Source organism: Beta vulgaris, chromosome 6 (assembly GCF_026745355.1).
Source record: "Beta vulgaris subsp. vulgaris cultivar EL10 chromosome 6, EL10.2, whole genome shotgun sequence".
Classification (NCBI taxonomy): domain Eukaryota; kingdom Viridiplantae; phylum Streptophyta; class Magnoliopsida; order Caryophyllales; family Amaranthaceae; genus Beta; species Beta vulgaris.
The window spans coordinates 54,445,976-54,460,252 of record NC_079207.1 but is presented as its reverse complement, the minus strand read 5'-3'; positions in this window follow the sequence as shown (position 1 = coordinate 54,460,252).

The following is a 14,277-nucleotide window of genomic DNA, read 5'->3' as shown; positions in this document are numbered from 1 at the left end:
TTCGAATTTCGAGTTCGGAAAAAAAAATTTGAAAAAGTGCTGAGTCCGAAAAAAAAAAAAAATTTTTTTTTCGAGTGAAAGAAAATTTTTTCGAGTGACCAGGTGGTCCGAAATTTTTTTTTTATTTCGAAAAGTTATTTTCAGGCACTGGAGTAATATTATTTATTAAAGTGTCTGCATTATTTTTCATGCCTTTAAGGTTTATAGTATTGCATTGTGAGAATGGGTAGTATAAGAAGGGCATATAAGATAGAAATATTATATGTCTGCATAAGGAAGTTAGTTCAGCATCATTATTATTTTTCTTCCCTGCAAATCTGCACATTATCATTTTTTGTAATAAGTGCATTATTATTATACTTCTCTGGTATTGATGCATGAATATTTTTCGTCCCTGCTAACTGTTTATAATTCTTGCCTGCAAAGTGTATTTACATGCCTTTGTTTTTGTTTACCTCTTGTTATTTGTGGGAACACGTTAGAGAGAATGCTAAACCATTATAGGTTTATTTGTTGTAGATTTCTAACCATGTCTGTCAGGCAAGTTAATAGAGTAGGAATCTATCATAACCCAATTATATTGAGTGATGATGAGAATGTTCGATGTCATGAGCCTCGAACTTATAGTTACATTAGCCTGGAGATCATTATGCATTATGGGTTAAAAGTAGGTATCCCTGTTAGCGATATATGAAGTAATTTAAGAATTTGATTGTACTAGAGTGCAAACCTGAAAGGACATCTACAAAATTATTTGGAGACCTTATCTGAGCGATGTCAATGTTTTAGAGATGGATGAAAATGGACATCATCCCAAAAGGATTTAACGATCTACTAGATCCAGGAATTCAGATTATTATTGTTAATAATATTACTATAGTGAAGACTATGGAGACTTTGAAGATGAAATGTTTACTCCATATAAAGGAAACAAGGATGAGAATGATAATGTAATTCCATAGAGTATTTATTTATGGTTTGAGATTAGTTGTTGGAAAGTAGTCAAGCTATAATGGTTTAAATTTCCTTATTCTGATATTATTGAGGAATAAGTTGGTTATTTTGGATTGGGAGAATATTCTTATTATTGATTGAGGAATAGAAGTTATTATTTCTTTATATGAGTGAGTAAGAATTTATTTTCGGGCACGTAATGAGAAATATTTTTATTTATTTTATTTTCATTATGTGATTGTATTTTCTTACTCAATTCATTTCATGTTAATATGAATTGATTTACGTGAACAATTATGCGTATATTAGAGAACACTTCTTGTTGAAACTTAGTGGAATTGTATGTTGATGCGATCTTTAATGATCAAATCAAGTGTTGCCTTATTAGATGGACATGTAAGTTATGTTGTAACCCAAAGTAGAGTTACGTTAGATTTCAGTCGCGAAGTAGAGCGTCAAACAATAATGATGCCTTAGCTTCTGTTATTCGCCTATTGGCAGAGAATTGCACTCGAAAGTGTTGAGTATCCCGATTCTGCTGGGACATGTTTGAGAGACTAGATAAGATTAAACCGCCATACCTTAAGGGGTAAGCTGACCCTATCCTCTTAGAGAGTCGGATTAGGGCGTTTTAAAAGATTTTTGGGGCTGTGAACTGTCCTGAGAGTGTGAAAGTGGGTCAAGTTATACTATATCTGAAAGATGACACTGACTTATAGTAGAAACAGAATGAGACTAGACTCAGTATGATGAAAGAGTTTATTTGGGAATCCTTTATTGCTGCTTTAAGAGAAAAGTTTTACCCTACTTTTATGAGGAAACTAAAAGCCTAGAAGTTTACAAACCTTAGGATGAGAAGTATGACTATCTCTAAGTATTATAGCAAGTTTATAACATTGTCTAGATTTCCATTTGAGGTAATAACCATTGAGGAGTTAAAGGCTCAGTGATTTGAGCAAGGTTTGACTGAGGAAAATTCAATTGCGTTTAGTATATTTCGAAGTGTATGATTTGCCTATTAGCATACCTATTGGAGAAATCATAAGGTGCACCAAGTTGTTTAAAAACCTGCCTTTGAAGATAGGAGGCTTTGTATTTCCGTCTGACTTAATAGAATTTAATTTGGGAGACCTAGATGTGATTCTTGGAATGAATTGGTTTAGTCTTTACAAGGCTAATATCGATTGTGAGATTCAAAAAGGTAGTGTTGAGAAACCCTTTGGGATAGTTGACCTCCTATAGATGTTTTGGGAAACCTAAGAAGTTTAGAGTTATCTCTGCCATGCAAGTAAGGAAATTGATGAGAAAGGGGTGTGAGCTAATTTTCTGTAGTGTGCAGGATGTGAGTAAGGAAGCTGAGTTAAAGCTTGAGGATGTTCCAATAGTGAATGAGTTTATGAACGTATTTCCGAGTGAAATTTCAGGTATGCCGCCTGCAAGAGCCGTTGAGTTTACCATAGACTTAGTTCCTGGAACTGCACCTATATCTAAGGCACCTTATAGAATGGCACCTCCTGAGATGAGTGAATTAAAGACGCAATTGCAAGAACTTTTGGATAAGGGTTATATCAGACCTAGTGCAACGCCTTGGGCAGAACCTGTATTGTTTGTGAAGAAAAAGGATGGGAGTATGAGGTTATGTATCGACTATAGGGAGTTGAACAATGTTACCATCAAGAACAAGTACCCTTTTCCTAGAATAGATGACCTATTCGATCAACTGAATGGAGCGAGTGTGTTCTCGAAGATTGACTTACGTTCAGGATATCATCAATTGAGGGTACAGATAAGGATGTACCTAAGACTGCCTTTAGAACGCGTTATGGTCACTATGAGTTCACTGTAATGCCATTTGGGTTAACCAATGCTCCTGCAATATTTATGGACTTGATGAATAGGATCTTTCATGAGTTTTTGGATAATTCGTAGTGGTTTTCATTGATGACATTTTGATATATTCGAGGAATGAAACCGAGCATGATGAACATTTAAGGATTATTTGGAGACTTTGAGAAGGAACCAGTTATATGCCAAATTCTCTAAGTGTGAGTTTCGTTTGGAGAAAGTAGCATTTTTGGGTCATTTTGTGTCTAAGGAAAAGGCCTCAGTAGATCCTGCCAAAATTCAAGCTGTGAGTGAGTGGCCAACTCCAAAGAGTGTGTCTGACATTAGGAGTTTCTTGGGTTTAGCTGGCTATTATAGGAGATTTGTGAGAGATTTCTCGAAGATAGCAAGACCTATACTAATTTGATGAAAAAGGAGTCCAAGTTTGAGTGGAATGAGAAGTGTGAGGAAGCTTTTCAGATCTTGAAGGATCGTTTAACCACTGCACCTGTTTTAACCCTACCTGATGGGAATGAGGGATTTGAGGTCTATAGTGATGCTTCGAAAAATGGTTTGGGTTGTGTGTTGCAACAGAATGGTAAGGTAATAGCTTATGTGTCGCGTCAATTGAAACCTTATGAGGCTAATTACCCTACCCATGATCTAGAGTTAGCTGCCATAGTGTTTGCATTGAAGATTTGGAGACATTATCTTTATGGAGCAACTTGCAAGATATTTACAGACCTAAGAGTCTGAAGTACATATTTACCCAAAAGGACTTGAATATGAGGCAAAGAAGATGGCTAGAGTTGATTAAGGATTATGATTTAGACATCCAATATCATGAGGGGAAAGCAAATGTGGTTGCTGACGCCTTGAGTCGAAAATCGAGTCATACGCCTTGAGTCGAAAATCGATCATAGCTTAGGCTTTGATATATGAGATATGCAAAGGTTGAGCTAAATTTTAAATCCTGGGGAAAGTGAGGCTAGACTTAGTAATCTTTCTTTGGAGTGTCATTTTTCGACGAATTATTGAGGGTCAAGTCGGATGAGCATCTAGACAAAATTAAGGAGAAAATAGAAGGTAAGGAAGTAGACTTCAAGATTCATGATGATGGGAGTCTAAGGTTTAAAGGGAGGTGTGTACAACAGAAGTGCAATGACCTTAAGAGATGTCTTATGGACGAGGGGCACAATACTCCATATTATGTGCACCCTGGGGGTGACAAGTTGTACAAAGACCTTAAGGTGATCTATTGGTGGCCAAACATGAAGCGAGAAGTAGCCGAATATGTGTCTAAGTGTCTAACCTGTCAGAAAGTGAAGATAGACCATAAGAGACCCATGGGGAAGTTCAATCGTTAAGGTTCCTGGATGGAAGTGGGATTCTATTTCTATGGACTTTGTGACTGCCTTACCCAAGACGAAGAGTGGAAATGATACCATTTGGGTTATTGTGGATAGACTGACCAAGTCCGCTGTTTTCATACCTATTAAGGAGACATAAAAAAAGAAGCAACTCGCTACAACCTATATCAAGCATGTAGTGAGATCCACTAGTGGAAAAAAGAAGAAGGGCTGCGCTGAAAAAGGCCTGTAGGGCTGCGCTTTTTGACAGCAGCCCTTTCAGTAGCAGCCCTTCACTTTTTAAGTAGGGCTGCGCTAGAAAAGCGCAGCCCTTAAGCTAGAAGGGCTGCGCTTTTTCCTAACAAGCGCAGCCCTTCCTACAAAAAAAAAATAAAAAAAAAAATTTTTTTTGACGTTTTTTTACTCATAATCTCACATTTTCTGAAATTAAACAGAAGAGAAGAGAAACGAAACGAAAATACTAAACCCAAAACAAAAAAAAGAATGAAACGAAAATGAAAAAAGGAACAAAAACTAATATACAAAGAGAAGTATACAAGAACATTAATCAAAACAAAGATGAAAATACAAGAAATTATATACAAAGAGAAGTATACAAGAACATTAATCAAAATAAACAAAGAGAAGTATACAAGAACATTAATCAAAATATATATATAAACAAAGAGAAGTATACAAGAACATTATAGATCTGAAAATACAAGAACTACCTCCAACATTAACCTAATAATGTTTAAATACATAAAACAAAACCCTAATACATAATTTAAGAGAAAAAAAAATTTCGGAAAAACTTAAAATGGCTATTTGGAGGCTTAAACAAACTCGGATGGCTTAAAAAGGTATCACAATAGGCAATCGGACTCCGTCGGCATGATTCGTGCAAATCATTTCAGCGTTTTTGTCGCAACATTTCTGGGAGTTTTTGAGAGGATTAGAGAGAAGGAGAGAGGGAGGAGGGATGTAGAGAAGGAGGAAAAGGAATAATGAGGACGTGAAGAGGAGAGAGAATGAGGGATAATATATCTGAATCCCGCTCAATATTTCAAAGCCCACGGTTTCGAAATTTCAAAATTTTTCAGGAAGGGCTGCGCTAGTTTTAAAAAAGCGCAGCCCTACAGTGAGAAGGGCTGCGCTAGTTTTGAAAAAGCGCAGCCCTACAGTGAGAAGGGTTGCGCTAGTTAAAAAGCACAGCCCTTTACCATGGGAAGGGCTGCGCTTTTTAAAAAAGCGCAGCCCTTCTCAAGGTGAAGGGCTGCGCTTTTTTAACAAGCGCAGCCCTTCCAATTGAAGGGCTCGCTTTATTGAAAAAGCGCAGCCCTTCTTATTTGTAGGGCTGCGCTTTTTCAAAAAGGCGCAGCCCTTCAACCATAGGGCTGCGCTTTTGATAAAAGCGCAGCCCTTCAAGCGCAGCCCTTCTGTTTTTTTCCCCTAGTGATCGCATGGAGTTCCAAAGGACATTATCTCGGATCGTGACTCTAGATTTCTATCTAAGTTCTGGAAAAAGGTCCAATTAAACCTTGGAACAACATTGAAAATGAGTACCGCCTTTCAGCCTGCGACCGATGGTCAGACTGAGAGGACTAATCAGACTATGGAGGATATGTTGAGAGCTTGTGCAATTGATTTTCAAGGAAGTTGGGAGGACCAATTAGATTTGATTGAGTTTTCTTAAAAATAGTTACCATGCGAGTATAAAGATGGCACTATTTGAGGCATTATATGAACGGAAGTGTAGAAGTCTCATTTGCTGGAATGACTTTAGCGAAAATATAGTTTTGGGGACTGAATTCATTGAGGAGACCATTAAGAACGTCCGACTAATTCAGGCTCGAATTCAAGCTGCGCAAGATAGGCAGAAGAGTTATGCAGATTTAAAACGTCGTGAAGATGAGTTTGCTGTAGGTGATAAAGTATTCTTGAAAGTATCACCCACTAAAGGCGTTATGAGATTTGGGAAAAGGAAGGCAAGTAATGCTAAATATGTAGGCCATATGAGATTTTGGAGCGCATTGGGAAAGTAGCTTATAGATTGCATTGCCAATGGAGTTTGAAAAGATGCATAATGTGTTTCATATATCCCAACTTAAGCGCTATATCCCTGACGAGCGTCATGTGTTAGAGCCTGAAAGAGTTCAGATAGATAGTAGCCTCACATACGAGGAAAGACCTGTCAAGATTCTTGACAGGAAAGTGCGTAGTACGCGCAACAAGGACGTTCATATTGTCAAAGTTCTTTGGTCTAACCACGAGTCAGAAGAGGCAACGTGGTCAGTCGAAGAGGATATGAAGAAAAAGTATCCAGACCTATTCCTTGAGGTGAGTTACGAGGGCGTAACTCGTTTCTTTAAGGGGGTAGAATGCGATGAATTTCGCGCTTTTGTCTATTTTTATGAGATTTTCATGCATATGTATGCCTATGTTGGGCAAGTTGCACATGTTAGTGCAAAAGAAATAGAGTCTCCGCATAAGAAAAGTGTTCATAAGTAACACAAGTGTTTTAAAAAATGGGAAAGTGCACGAGAGGCACTACCTTTTCTCCAAAAGTTTTCGAAATGATGAGTTCAACTTTCGAAAGTACGAGGGTTTTGTGTTAAGTTTCGGGACGAAACTTCTTTTAAGGGGGTAGACTGTAAACCCCCACAATTTTAAAGAATTTTCATAAATATATTAAAGTATTTATGTAGTTATATTTAAATCCAAATGAGTTTGCAAAATGATTTGACTTTTAAAAAGGGTTGACTATTTTAAAAGTCAACTAAAAATATTTTCATAGCTTAATAAAATTTGTAATGTTTTAATTAAGCATGTTTTAATAAGAGTTTAATTATTAAAAGCATTTGAAAAGAAAGTTTAATGGAATCGAAAGCCCAAAAGTGATAAAAAGGGAAAGGATTATTTGATGACTAAAGTCCTAATGAGCCCATCTTATTAGTCATCAAAGTTTTAATTATTAAAATCTCTTTTCCTAAGCCCAAAAGGAAAAGCCTCTATTTAAATATCCTAAAAACCCAAATTTTTACCCTACACTTTATTTCTCTCTCCTCCTTTCACGTGACTTTCTTTTCTTTCTCTCTCACCCGGCGTTACTCTCTCTTCTTCTCTTTGTGCGTGTTCTTCATATTTTTCCCTCAAAAGTTTGTTTCTTCTTCGCTAAGTAACGTTTCTTTTTGAACAAGAAACGTCGCGAAAACTTTGTTGAACCAAGTTGCTCGCCGGTTTCTGGTTTTGCCGCCCACTGCCGTCGGTCCCTTTTTCCTCTTTTATGGTTGTTTTTCTTTCTTCTTCTCTAAGATTCCATTAAAGTATTATTTTTATATTATTTTATTATTTATTAGCATGTTTATGATTTTAATTATGTTTTATACGCAAAATATATTCGGCTGTCATATATGTAAAAATAATAAATTTCAGATTTTATATTAAGTTATTTTCAGTTTTTATTATGAAAGATATATTTTTAGGGTTTTTAATCACTAAAACTATATTTATAAAATCTAAATCATGAGATTTGGTTAGCATATAATTTTATACGTATTAAATATATTTTCAGAAGATTTATAAATTCTTATAAGTGCTGGAATTTCAGAAAATATGTATTTTAAGGGTTTTTAATGATTTTTAATCACTAGAATAGTTGTACTATACTAGGGATTAAAAATAACGAAAGTTTGATGCGTAAAAACGATTTTAAAACACGTTTAAGGGGTTTGGTTCTTTTTTAAGTTGCTGTAAATTTTTAGTTCAAGGTATTTATTTCATTATTTTATTTTCTAGGCGGAGTTCGTAGTAGAGACTTTAGAGCGTAAAAGTGGCCTACAGATTCGTTTATACAAGGTACGTACGTAGTCTACGTGCTATATGATTTAGAAACATGCTTTAAGGATGTTTTATTTATTAGTATCATGTATAGGACTCTGTTGTTCATATATATGATTTACTGGAATTTTTACATGTTATTTGCCTGTGTGCTACATGTAAACTAGAAGTTTATAGATGTATGTTTGTATGGAAGTTTGATGCAAGCAGATAAGTCCAGTTTAAGTATTAATTCGTGAGTGAATTAATGTAAGTATATGAATCATGTGTTACATGATTCTTGAGATTATTTATTTATCTTATAAGAACGTGGATCCTTACTTGTAAGTATGAGTTATACCTATATAAAGGTACAGTTTACTGTTGGCTAGGTTCAACAGGCAAGTTAGTAAAGTATAAAAAGAAGTTAAAGGAGTCTTGATTGATAAGTTGTGAACACTTGTTAATTCTAAGATAAAAAGGATTTCTGTGACGTTTATGTGAGTATTAGTTATGTGTTATGTGCTTGGTTGGTGTCAACACAAGTATTAAAATGTATGCAACGTAAAGTGAAACGAGAATAGGTTAGACTTTAGACTGGTGCACGTCTAAGTTGGACACTAAGGGTTGGGATTCATGGTGAGCGTGCCGTGGGTTTTCCTAGGATTGGATTGATCACCTTTCCTCATTAGTTAAAGGTTCCTCGATATCGCAGGTCATTTTGGATTACGGAGTCATGACCGTATTTCCTATTTCAGTATAGACAACTCGTCCCATAACTATTCCATTTAAAGAAGAAATAAAAGTTTGGAGTCTAGTTCAGTAGGAGTCGTCTGCAGATTGTTATATGTTTTATTATTATTTATTCCTGCAAGCAAGTTATATTTTGTAGTATCATGTTTAGGGTTATGTATGCCTGATATGTAGTACTCAGCTTTGCTGATTACGTGCTTGTCTGTGTTTGTGATCATGGCTTTGCCTATTGATCCTGTGGTGATCCTTCGGGGGAGCAGAGTTGAGACGGCATTGACATTACAGGTTCAAGATGCATATCATTGGGGAATCTGGAATGGAGAGGCTCTTGTAATATTAGAATCATTTAAGTTGTTTTCCTAGAAGTTATGTTTTCAGACAGTAGTTTAAGTTGGTGTGTTTAGTTTCTGACATTGTTATTTGGTTTCATAAGTTTTAATAAAGTTGTTTTTAATAAGTTGTTTTCCGCTGCAAAATTCTGAGTAAGCCGAAACGTTATCACACGGGCGATAATGCCTGGGTAATTCTCTAGGGTTATTATAAAAGTATTTTCTAGAAAGAGAGAATTATCGGGGTATTACATATTTAGCCTCAACAACAAATTTCACGTTGAATATGGAAGTAATGGCTAATTGTACTTGGATTTGAATGTGGAGTTAGTGGGAGAAGATCATGGATAAAATGGCTACATCAACGGATAGATCATGGGACACTTCGAACACCCATGTCTATGTAAGTGGAGTAAAAATAGGGGCTGTTGAGATTCCTATATATAGCTCAACAATGAACCGTAATAAACTAACAACTTCCCAGATTTATTTGTAATATTTTATAAAAAAGCTTATTTTCGGTTTCAATACTCTTCAAAGCAAATATTCTTGTAATACTTTCGAGTGTTGGGTGAGTGAGATTTAGAGAACAAAATCTTGTAATCAAGAGTGAGAAAGAGAAAGAGAAGACTTCGAGTGAAGTCAAGCGAGAAAAGTCACGTGTTCAGGGGGAACAGGCCAGGGTGACTGGGGAACAAGTTCCTAGAGGAACAAAGAAGGTCCAATATTAGGTTGTACAAAAGAGAGTCTTTTGGCGTAGTATATTAAAGAGAGTTTGAGTCAAAATCCCTCGTGGTCAAGGTTTTTCTTCCTATCGGGCCTTGGAAGATTTCCTTGTAAAAATCTCGTGTGGTTGTCTCTTTCTAATTTCATTTGCTTGTCTCTTTCCAATATCGAGTTTGTTTTAATTCCGCAAAAAGTTTGGAAATCTCCCCAACTACAATTCACCCCCCCTCTTATAGTTGATATAGTGTTTATACTGGACTAAATGGTCATGCAATACATGCAAAATAAGTAATATTTGTATAATACATGACTCCAATAATAACTTAATTAATTAATTAGGTTGAATGAGCGATGAACGAGTTGTCCAAACCAAAACAACTCTTCAATAAGAAAACAAGGCAACATGCATGATTATATGCCTCAAAACAAATCAATATCGACAAATTATATACGAAAGAGAGATTGATCAAGTTGTCTCGTAAATCCATGGGTTACTACCAACTCCCATTGCTTAATACTACATACATGCATTAATCTAAATTTTTATTGTTCATTATATGTCACTAGATTTGATTCATTTCTTGAATATGAACCAACAGATAAGACCCGTACATAACAACCAAAGTAAACACACAGCAACAAACCAACACTCAATGTATATATTTTATCTTTGCTAAATGAAAGTGATCACAGAATAACTAATTATATAACCATGAATCCTTTAATCAAAGTTGTTGAATAAAATCAATAATAACAATTAATACATAAATTTTCACTCACTTGGTGATTGTTAAAGAATAATAAATAATAAAGTATGGAATATAGAGATAGTATGATTAATTTCAATTATTCACTTTTACCTTACCACATGTAATAAATATTAAACATGATCAATAAAAAAGTAAATCTTACCAATTATAGGTTATAAATAAACATGATTAAATAAATAATCAAACCTCCTATACACTTATATCAACAATCTATATAACCATATTATAAATAACAATCACATATTCTCACACAATAATCACATAAACATGATTTTTTGTCGCAAATAATCTTGTCTATCTATCAAAGTTCCTTAATCATGATAGTAAGTTTCAGAATTGATCCTAGTACATGGTACTATGTTCAAAACTCTTAGACATTACGTGTAATATCCCAAGTTTTAATTTTATTTAAATAATAACTAATTTTAATAATTAAACTAAAAGTGAACCAATTTCAGTAAATAAAAATCACTAAGTTAATTTTTAAGTATTTTGTTTAATAATTTATGGATAATGAAGTGTATAAATCAAATTACTAAAATCTTATAGTCAACCTTGTAAGTAATTTGGGTGTAAGACTTACGATCCGTTTGGTAGTTGGTCATAAATTGTGGTAATGGGAATGAATTTGTGTGTAAATTTGTAAAAAATATCATTGTTTATTCCCATGGTAATGCTAATTTATCCTACAGTGCCCACTTTCCTTCTTGAATTTTCATTCCCATCCAATACCACCTTGTAGATGATAATAAAAATTGCTTCCGCTTGAAGACAAAAAACACAAGTTTAGGGGTGAGATTGCTTGTCCATAGAGAAAAAATGTCTCCCCATGGAGATTTTAAGGGTGCTTCCCTAATAAAATTATACTTAAAATTCATTCCCATTACCACAATTTATTAACAAGTACCAAATGGGTCGTTAAGGTTAGTAACAAACTCTGATAGCCCAATGCCCAATTCTATGAGCCTAAACATAAAAAATAAACTTGTTAGCCCAACACCATTCTTTTCCCCAAAATCAGAAAAACACAAAGTAAAAGAAAAAAAATTAACTTCATCTTCTTCCTCCTCCATATGTGTAAGAGCAAGGATGGAGGTTGCTCAACAAAGTTAAAAACCATCCATTCCAACTCAGTGTACTTAATCTTCTAGAAACCTATTGAAACTTTACTCTCTCAATCACACTTAACCCACCGAAATTCAGAGAAACAATAGGTAAAGTTTTCTGTTTTCTTGAAATCCATAGATGCCAATGGTTTGAAGAATTTTTAAAATTTGAAAATCCATCTCATGAGTTAGCCATTCTTGTATAAATAGGGGACTTGAGTTGTAATTCCCCGTAAATTTATGAATTTTGTAAATATATTTTAGCATATATATATTGAAATATAATTTAGTTTAAAATAATTTATTTATTTAAAGAGGTTGACTATTTTGAAAGTAAAAGAAATGATTTTAAGGATTTAAGGAAGTTAAAATATTTTGTTAAGACATGTTTTGGAAAATATTTGAAATACTAATTGGATCTGAAAAAGAAGCTTAAATGGGCTTGAGAAATCCAAATTCTAAGTGAACTAGGAAAAGGACTTCTAGTGATGTTAGGAGTTTTAATTAGACATGCGCATGGACCGGGTCGGGCTTGTTCACGGGTTCGACTCGCAGGCTTGGAGAAATGGTGGGCCGGGCTTAAATTTTCCATATTTTGTCCACAGCCCGGCCCAGTCCCGCAGGCCGGGCTCGTGCCTCCCGTGGGCAGGCCCATGTTTTATGTTATTTTTTTGGATTTTTGACAGTTTTAGGCTAAAAAACAAAGGAAAGGTTCGTTCGGCCCACGAGCCTGGCCCACGCGGGCTCGTGCCGGTGCGGGCCTGAAATAATTTTTTTTTACCGTGACAGGTCCGCGGCCCACAAAGCGGACAACGGGCCCGGCCCAATCACCTCTAGTTTTAATCATTAATCCTATTCATCATAAAACTCTATTGAAACCCAATTGTCTTTTCCTAAGCACAAAAGAAAAGCCAACATATAAATACCTTGAACCCAATTATTTTACCCACATAAATTTTCTCTCTCCTCACAATCACCAAACCGGCGCCCAATATTCCTCCCTCTCCTTTCACGTTTCTTTTCCTTCTTCCTATTTTCTTTCTTTTTCTTCAAGAAACACTTTCTTCTCCACCAAGAAACGTCACAACACCGAAATCTTCACACCAATGTCGACTGTTTTAGCTATTGTTGTGTTCCCAGGTCGGTGCCCCTTTCTTCCTTCGTTCTCTTTGTTTCGTTGGTTTAATTCTTTTCTTCCTCCTCAAGTTTTGATTAAAGATTATGTTTTTATGTTTTATTTTAGTACTAATTATAATTAGTAACTTTAATCTACTATTTTAATGATGAATCTATGATTATATAAATTATGTATTGAAAGAATAAAATTTTAGATTTGATAATTATATTTAGATTGAGTTTTAATTATCAAAGCATGAATTTTTAGGGTGTTAAAGATTGGCAAATCATAGTAGCATGTTATAAACTATGAAATAGACTTAAGTTATGAATTTAAGCATGTTTAAATATGTTTAAAGAGAGTTTTAATAATTTATAAGTTGTTAGAATTTTCGAAAGGTTGTTAATAATGGAGTTTTATGAATTTTAATGACTAATATAGTAGTACTATGCTAGGTAAAATAAGTAATTGAAATTTTAATAGTAAAAACAACTTTTAAACATTTTTGAAGGGAATTTAAAGTATTATAAAGTTGCTGGAATTTATTTAGAGTATTGATTTTGAATTATATTGGTTGTTTTAGGCTGAGATTACTTAGTAGGCGATTTTTAAGGTGATTAAAGGCGGCCTGCCAATTTGTTTACACAAGGTACGTACATACCTATGTGTCATATGATGTACTCCCTCCGTTTCCTAAAGATTTTCCCTCTTTTCGTTTAAGTGCGTTTCCAAAAGATCTTTCCTCTTTTACTTTATTCCTTATTTGGAATTTTTTTCCCTTTTTACTCTCGCATGTCCCTATCATATGGTCCACCATTACATTATTTATTCTAATTTTACTCCCTTTCTCTCTCCTACTTTAACCCTTTTTTATTTGTTTATTTATCTTAATCTCTTTCTCTCTCCTACTTTACCCACCCTATACCCCACACACAAATGGATCCTCCTTGGTATGTGTAAGAACAGTAACAAGGAAGATTTTTAGGAAACGTAGGTAGCAGTATCATGATTTTAGGAAGGAAAAGTTGTAGTATCATGTATAGGAACTTTGTAAGTTCATATGTGATTTCTATTATGATTGGATTTTACATGTTTTATGCATGTGTGCGAACATGTTGATTATAAGATGTAATTATGAGTTGAATATCGTGTTTGTATGGAATATTGATGCAAGCATGTTGGTTGAGAACTTTAATTATTAATCCACATGGGGAAATTAATATATTTATTGAGTTGGATCATGTTGAATCATGTGTTCCCTTATATATGAGGATGGTGAACCTTATTTGGTAAGTTGATAATTTATGCTTTTGAAAGGTAAGTTAGTTGTTGTCTAGGTTCAACAAATAAGAAGGATTGAAATAAAAAGGAAGTAATTTTGGGTTATAAGTTGTATGATCACTTATTTAATCCTAAGATACAAATGAATTAAGTTGTGAATGTTTGATTTTATATGTTTGTATTGCTTGTGTGTCATAATAAGTAATAATTGGTAAATCATGTAAAGTGTAACGTGGATAGTAATAAACT